This window comes from Megalops cyprinoides, chromosome 15 (genome assembly GCF_013368585.1).
Source record: "Megalops cyprinoides isolate fMegCyp1 chromosome 15, fMegCyp1.pri, whole genome shotgun sequence".
NCBI lineage: Eukaryota > Metazoa > Chordata > Actinopteri > Elopiformes > Megalopidae > Megalops > Megalops cyprinoides.
In genome coordinates, this window is record NC_050597.1 from 2,443,656 (window position 1) to 2,452,500 (window position 8,845).

The following is an 8,845-nucleotide window of genomic DNA, read 5'->3' on the forward strand; positions in this document are numbered from 1 at the left end:
CTGGTTTTGAGTTTAAAGGTCAGGGAGTCAGGTTCGCTGCCTGAACAAAAACAAGTCTCGTTCTACTTCGACGTCACGTAGGCCATAACGTTTCAGAAATGAAACCACAAGCAGCGTCACAAACAACAGGAATATCTGCGGCATAACCTGCACTTTCTCCTGCTCTCTCCCTCTCTCCCACTCTCTCTCTCCCTCTCTCTCTCTCTCTATCCCTCTCTCTCTCTCTCTCCTGCTCTCTCTCTCCCACTTTCTCCTGCTCTCTCTCTCCCTCTCTCTCTCCCACTCTCTCCCTCTTTCTCTCCCATGTGAAAAGTTAAAAGTATCACAGACTGATATTTCCCCGGGCCTTCCCCCTGCCGGGATATTTGGAGAAGAAGTTTCCGGAACTTTTTTTTCTGAATTGGAGAGTGTGGACAGCCTTCAGCCCTGACAGTCTGACCGGAGATCCCAGACAGGAAGTGAGGAGGGTTATCTGTGGAGCCGGCTCTGTGAGCACAGCCTGCTCTCATTCCACTCTTTCTTCCACATACCTTTTCTGTTTGTCAATCAGGGGCCTTGCGGAAAGAGCTCGGCGGCTTCAAACACTTCCCTCAGAGTTTGCTGCATATTCTGCGGTGAGGCTTCCTGGTCAAACCCGTCTTGGAGCTGCGTCATTCCCAGTGCATGACCACCATGTAAGAACCATACTCCCTCACGCAGTTGGCCACAGCTGGGCTAAGAAGGGTCTGGAGCCTCTGTCACCTCCAGGACACTAGAGTACATCAATTTTATATCCAAAAGAAAACAAGACACGAGGCCCATGTGTCTACACTGGCTGAAAGAAAACCGCGAGCTCTCTCAGCCAGTTCTGTGAAAGTTCAGCGTTCATCTGTCAGTGCACAATTTGTCACATTTGTCTATATTTTCCGTGCGAAACAACATTTGCCTCTTATACGACAATAATGTAATGTAATGTAATATCCAAAAGAAGATGAGACACTAGGCCCACATGCCTACACCGATAGAAAACTCTGTGAGCTCTGTTGGTCAGTCCTGAGGAAGCTAAGTGTAGTTTGTGCATCTGTTTACCTCACAGCATCTCATAACACTCAGCCCTGAGCAGCACCTCGAAGTGCAGGGCTGTCCGTCCACCCCGGGTCCAGCGCGCCCCTTCTGGCGGGACCCAGTGCCTCAGTGTGTTGGCCGCGGTGTAAAATCCTTGAGCCAGAGCCGGATAACGGTGCGATTCTGCTGAGACCGTGGCTGAGCTGCTGAGAGTGAGCCCGTCTCCGCCCGCCTGTTACTGCGGGATCGGAGCCCGGCTCTGGGATCGGTGCGGGGCCGCACAGGTTAATTGCTGTAGAGACGAGCAGGCCGGGTCACCTTCTGAACGGGAAAAAAAGCGGTAATCACGGACGACAGCAGAAGCTGAGCCTCAGATATTTTTCAGGACAGTTACTAATGGGAGGGGGAGGGGGAGGGGGGAGGGGGGAAGGGGGCCAGCCCCCAGGCCCGGGCGGAGAGCAGAGTCTGTGTTATGTCTGTGGTCTCGGTGTTTTGTGTTGAAGTGACCCTGTGCGCTCTGTCTGCAGCCCCTCAGACTGCGCTGACACACACACACACACACACACACACACACACACACAAACAGCTGCACAGCCGTGTCCTGTGAGAGAAAAGCCTGTCACTCTCTTTCACACACTTGCTTTCTCTCTCTTCTTTCTCCTTTCTTTTTCTTTGTGTGTGTGTGTGTGTGTGTCTCTCTCTCTCTCTCTCACACACACACACACACACACACAGTCATGTTGTACAAGGAAATACAAGGAATTACTTCTGGTTACTTGTATTGTCACTCTTCCTCTTTCTCCCCTCTTTCTTTCATTCATTTTCCATATCTCTTTCTTTTCTCTCATGTACACACACAAAGCCGCACATCCTGGTCCTATAAAGGTAAATAAAAGTATACACTTCTACCATGCACTCTTTCTCCCTCTCTCTCTCTCTCTCTCTCTCTCTCTCTCTCACACACACTTTAGGGACATGTTTCTGTCGGACAGCCTCCTGGCCCGGCCCCCTGTCTGTGAGCAAAGGCAGCAGGGGTCAAAGGTCACTATTCTTAGGGCTACAGATTAATCCTCACATGACTGGGCACCTTTGTCAGGGCGGCCCGGCGGAGAGGAAGCGTCTAGAGGAGGGATCAGAGCGCCTCTCCCCCACCTCCACCCCGCCCCGCCCCCTCGCCCCTCGCCGTGTGTGTACATTAGTAATCAAAGCGAGGCAGCGTCCGGTTGCCGTGGCCGCTGCTGCCTTCGCTACCCGTGATTGGCCATCTGATGCCGAGGGTACAGCCTGAATGCTGCATGATCACATGGATCTGATTAGTGTCCCAGATGTTTGCAGCACATCTGGCTCCCAAGGACACGCGTTTAAGGACCCAAACGCTGGGCCTGTGAACGACGGTTCACTGGTTTGCACTCAGTACACTGCCTGTAACATCTAATCCCACAGTCTGTGAGTTTTGTCTTGATGGACGATGATGTCTGAGGGCACAACATATCTGAGATGTCTTGAAACGATGCGTGTATTTGATATGCATACATATCTGCACAGGAACTCACGTTATGTTTCATGTTAGGTCACGAGCAACATCAACATGCATTACCCAGTGAGATTTTGACTTGGCCCTGTGTGAATGCTCGTTGGCCTGGCTCTGTGTCCCTGTCTCTGCTCACTACCTGCCGGCTGTAAAACAGCAGAATACCTTCTGAAATCACCTCCACCACGTGAATGCAGATTATTCTCTATGTGCATTCTCTCGCAGTCAGAGAAATGCCATTCATTTCAGCATGGCTCTGGAATAATAAAGTTTGCAGTGATCTGATCTGTTCCTGCATCTCTGTACCTTTCTCACACTTTCATATTTTTCTCGCATTTGTGTTTATGGAAACAAGGTGCCATGGTGAGCAAATTAAGCATTCTCACTTCCTCATTTCACAGAGATGCAGTGTGCATGTCTTCCTCTGTTTGGGCCACTTTTAGAGACGTTGATTACCATATCGGGCCGGCCCCTGATTGGACTGAGGTGTACAGTACATATGACATCACATTATTGGCGTTTAGCAGACGCTCTTATCCAGAGCAACTCACATAGGTTACACTTTTTTACATGCTACCCATTCATACAGCTGGATATTTACTGAGGCAATTCTGGGTGAAGTACCTTGCCCAATGGTACAACAGCAGTGCCCGAGCAGGGAATTGAACTGGCATTTGGTTACGAGTCCTGCTCCTTACCATTATGCTACACTGCCGTCCCTCTAGGTGTATCTGGAGGTAACGCACGCACAAATCTCCAAAACTGCCAGCCATGTTGAAGTGAAACTGAATGGTGGCTCGTGTAAACATGTCATATGACCTGAGGTCAGGGCCTCCATCTGTAAGAGGCAGAGACGTGCACCGGGTGACGCGAGGCGGCCATCTTTGCCCAGGCCCCACTCTCCTGCTGTCTGCGTGTGTGCTCCCTGAGACAGGACAGCCTCATTTCCCCAGCTCAGTCAATACGGAGACAAAGGTCACCTTCCTTTTGTTCTTCTCCCAGGTGTGACAGGTGGCTGTGATGAATGCTTTGCCGCGGGGGCCGTGAGGCGAGACAAACAGCACAGGTCACTGGGAGGGAAAATAAAGCGAGGAGGTGAATCCACAGGTGTATTGTGTCTATACTTCAGGGGTCTCCACCACCAGCCAAATCTTTTCACGGAGAGAGGGGCAGGGGGAACCCACAGCAATGTGGATGGAGTTGATTTTTTTTTGGAACTGTGTCAAACTCCACACACCTGTGTGAAACAGTCTTACTTACTGATACCTTTGGGTCACATGACTATTCAAAACCACCGAGAGGCAGAAACAGAGAGAAAATGCACTGGGGAAGGGCTTCTATCTCAGGCACTGGAGATGGATATGGATTTTCATCCACTGTTTTTGAATTGACAGGGTCCTAACCGAAAGAAATGATTATGGTCCCGTGGCAGGAGAATCCATCTGATACCTGCTTTATTGACATGAAGTATGATCTGTATTTTTGTTGCAGTGAGGTTCATTTCAATGTTCACTGTTTGTTCAAAGTTGGAACAGGTCTTGCGCGCTCCACTCTGTGAGCGGAGTGCAGTCGACGTGGCCAAGGTCGAGTGGCACTCTGCAGGCGATGAGGGCTGACAGGTGAGAGATATCTATCAGAGGGCGCCGCTCTGGACCTCCACACAAAGCTCTCAGTGTGTCTTACCCCGCAGTGATGCAGTGATGTGTGTGTGTGTGTGTGTGTGTGTGTGTGTGTGTGTGTGTATGTGCGTGTGTGTGTGTGTGTGAGTGTGTGTGTGTGTGTGTGAGTGTGTGTGAGAGTGTATGTGTGTGTGCATGTGGATACGTGCGTGTTTGTGTGTGTGTGTGTGAGTGTGTGTGAGAGTGTATGTGTGTGTGCATGTGGATACGTGCGTGTTTGTGTGTGTGTGTGTGTGAGTATGTGTGCGTGTGTATGTGCATGTGCGTGTGCATGTTCGTGTGTGGCGCGTGTGTGTGTGTGCGCGCGTGTGTGTGTGTGTGTGAGAGTGTTTGTGTGTGTGTGTGTGTGTATGTGTGCATGTGCATGTGCGTGTGTGTGTGTGTGTGTGTGTGTGTGTGCATGTTCGGGCGTGTGTGCATGTGCGTGTGTGTGCCCGTATAGGATTGTGGTGGGGCCTGAATGGACCGCTTGAGCCTCAGGTTTGCGTGTTGAAGTTCCTGATCGTCTCCGTGGGGAATCCCCCTTTGCTGTTCTGGGTGCGTTTCGGCCCGCGGTGTTCCTTGCTTACGGTGTGGAATGCAGTGGGTGGGGTTGCTGCTGATTGGTTACCGTGCTGGATGACTGAGGTGACGGGGGTCAACATTCCGGAACTCTCCGAGACCTGGACAGGAGACTCAGGGGGAAAATTAAGAACGAAAAAAAAGAGAGAGAGAAAAAAAATTGCTATTAGCATGAAGCTGTCCTCACTGGCTCTTTCAGAAAATACTTAACATACTATACCCAGAAACTTACATTGCGGCTTTAGTGTGCTGTAACTTGATTTTCTGGCTGTGCGGGTGGCTTTTCCATCTCCTCTCTGAGCGGAATTTTTCGAGAGGCCTGTTAAACTCAGGTAAGCCTCTGGGCCGGCACGCGTGTCATTTTTAACCTCTCTGTGGTGTGACTTTACGAGTCCAATCCCTACATGTCCTAATTATTTCCTGCCAGCGTGCGGCGAGAGCCTCCTCTTTATCTTCGCTTGTTCGCATTAGGCCGGGGAGACGGGGGTTCAGACGGCCGGCGCGGCGGAGCCGAGCGCGAGCCTGCTGACCCCAGCGCGGTCACATCCGCGCCGATCCGCCAGCGGAAATGAACTCCGAGCAGGACCCCATTACACCTCAGCGAGGACTCTGCTCCGCCGGATCGGCAGGGTAATGACTACCCCATGTCGGACCCAATTCAGACTGAAAATGAGCAATAAAGTTGGATGGAAATTGAAAGAAAAAAAGAAAGATAGCACGTGGTAATTTATGCACAAGAAATGTCCAGCAGCGGGAAGAGGAGGCAGAGGCATGATGCGAGATTACTCTCATCGCCCTGTCCTCCCTCGCCTCAGTCACATGGAGGTTACTGCAGAGCAGGGAGGCGTAGATCTCACCTGCTGAGGCACCTGGGAGGTGTCCGTGGGTCTGCGTGTTCCCTTCTGCCCTGCTTCCCGCAGGCATCGTTTGCTCACGGGGTCGGCCCGGGTCATGGCATGACTCGTCTGACTGTTTCTCAGAACCCGTGAGCTCCACACCCTTGCCTGTGAGGGACGGTCACATGCTTGACCTGTTCAGCGGGCCAGACCACGCCTTCTGCATACCTCCTATTCAACCTGCCCGGTCCCCTGGTTTTGTGTGTTTGACATTTGATCATAGGAGCTGTCAGGCTCTAAGATAAGTAAACACTGCCCTCCTCAAGCTCCTGCATGGACTCGGTGCAAAATACAGTGATGCTGAACTGTTTATTTTCATTCATTTCGCCTCAGCCTCCTGTTTAAAGAAATAAAACTGATTGGAAGTCCTATCATTAGAGTGCATCAATGTTGCTATTAAACATTCATCTTGTAGATTAAAAAGAGGGAAGCCTTTCATGTCCCCGAACTTGCACACTGGAAACAATTACCTAAAAATAACAAAATTATCATAACCGAAACGATGTCTGCCAAGGCAAAGGCCAAATAATTAGTTTGAGAAACGGTGTTTTCATTGCGTGAACCGCATGGGCAGATTGGTTAAATTACCTCTCTGTGTCTCATCTGGACTCTCTGTAAACAGGAGACTTAAGTTTGGTGCAAAAGAGCTGTGAAAAATCCCCCAGCAAATTATTTCTTCCTCTCTTCCTCTCTTAATTTTTCTGCAATCACTTTTTTCCTCATTTCTTTCTTCTTCTTCTTTTTTAAAGCTCATTAAATTTAAGATGACCATTTAATGAGAAGACTCCAGACCAAACAAACTTGATTTTTAATTTATTGATTCTTCCCCCCCAACACCTCCCTTCCTTATTTATAATGGAACGATTCCGAACCAGAGGGGCACCGAGCACGCCATGCCATTCAAACCCTTCCAGTTTCTACAGTGACAGTACCGTTTGAGTGAAATGCATCATGGGAGATCTTTCATGTCAGTCAGACTGTTTTGTCCTCAGGGCAGACCTGTCTCAGCCACACAGCTCCTCATAACTGACACACTGACTCTGTGGCACCACACAGACACAAGCACGCAAGCGCCAGGGTTTCAAAACCGACGCAACGAGGAAGTGGCCGCTGAATGGTTTCTGAGGTATGCTTTCCGCGTGTGAACACAGTGTGTTTGCACAGGGGTCCAAACTGGATTTATGACATATTAGCCATGAAATCTTTCTCAGGAGTTTATCAGGCGACCTCAAACATTGCCTTATAAGTTCTGCTACCTTACCCAATCGTGCCACTGGTGTTTGCACCGCAGTCTTGGGCCCACCCAGATGAGGTCATTTTGTTAACACAACAGACCACACCCATAAATATTACTTGAAAACATGGGCAAGAAAGATTGACAAAAAATACTGCAGAATGGCATAAGAAAAGCTAAAGTGATTAATTACTTGCTGTGTTGTAATCAATCACTTGATTAATTGTACATCATACACAGAGACAAGGATGTTAATCCTGAAGTACCTGAACATCACACTGTAGCTGTTTCTTAAATTCATGGAGCATCATCCTTTTATCATAATATTACATTTCATTATTGGCATTTAGCAGATGGTCTTATCCAGAGCAACAATAGGTTACAATTTTACATGTTATCCATTTATACAGCGGGGTATTTACTGGGGCAATTCTAGGTTATATACTGAGGCACTAGTGTTATGCTGACTCACCGGTCTGGGAGTGTTGTTAGCCTGGTCTGACACTGTTGCTCATTCAACTTGAATGGATACACTTATGTTCTCTTGTCCTGGAAGTTGCTATGGTGTCTGCTAAATGATTGTAATGTAATGGGTTAGGTACTCTGCCACCAGGGCTTTGAACCAGCAACCTTTTGGTCATGAGCTCTCCTTACGACTTGTCATCGCTGTTACTTCTACTCTCCTGCATGGAGCCTCAGCCGGTGCAGGAAGCAGAGGATTCTGGGAGGTGGTGGGTGATTGACAGGGGCCTGTAGTTTTGGGGAAGGGCGAGTGAGTCTGATTGGCTGCTGCTGCCACCCTTGTCCTCGGGGCTGTGGGTTTGAATGCCAGTTTCTCTCGTAATGGGAATCGGTGAAAAGGTCAGCACCATCCGTCTGACCACCAGTCCGGGGGTGAAGGCGAAGGCAGTGTCGGGCCAGGGGGGAAATTGATGGTCTGGTGGAGGGAAAGGAAATGAGGAAAAAAAGAAAAATGGAGGGATGATGAAGGTGGAAAGAAAAGGGGGGATACAAGAGAGACTCGCAGCTAGATTTACACATCCGTACGCGTCAGCCGCTGAAATGAGGGTGACCCTCTCATCAGTCTCCCCCCCCCCCCCGCCCTGTCTCTGCTCTCCTCAGTATTGCAGCCAGGTGCTTTTTAAAGGGTCTTCCTTCAGATTTGAGAAGCACCAGGATACAGACACAATACACTCCCAAATCAGAACAACTGTAAAAAATCACATCGCTGGTAACCCCAGACTCAACATGTTAACCAACAAATACATGAACGCTTGTGTAGCAAGTTTGATTGGGTCAGCTTGAGGGGTTGTCATAGCAATGTGATTTCCCGGTATGAATGGACCAGTGATAATTTGACAGGATGAATGGCAAAGTTCATTCAGGCAGAGCTATATCCGTAAAGTTGTGCTCAAAGAAGAAGAAGAGGTTGTTGATTTCAGAGAGGAGGAAGCTCCATGCAGGGGAGCGGAGAGAGAGGGGGATTGTGGGTTGTGTCCCGCTGTTGCCGCAGGGACGCTGGCCAGGTCACAGCAGAGCAAGTGCGGGGAAATATCCTCTAATGCGTACGGATCACGTCCCGGTCACCAGGGGAGGAGGGGAGGGGCACTCGGCTGAGCGGTGGGGTTTGGAGTGGCGAACGGTACCCCGTCCCGGCCCAGCCCAGCGCCGGTATCCTCTCAGACCCAACAAGACAGCATCCAGAGCTCTTAATCTGCCCTGCCCTTCACCTCAGTGCCAGGCGCTCCTCCAGCCCAAACAGCCAGCTTTCTGTGCCTCCGTTTACATGCGTTTCCATGGCAGTTTTTCCTGACGGCGCGGTCCTTCTCCTGCTCCCTGCCCTCGGAGTGCAGCACCTTCCTTTATGAACCGTACACCTGTGGAATGGTCAGTGCCTCCG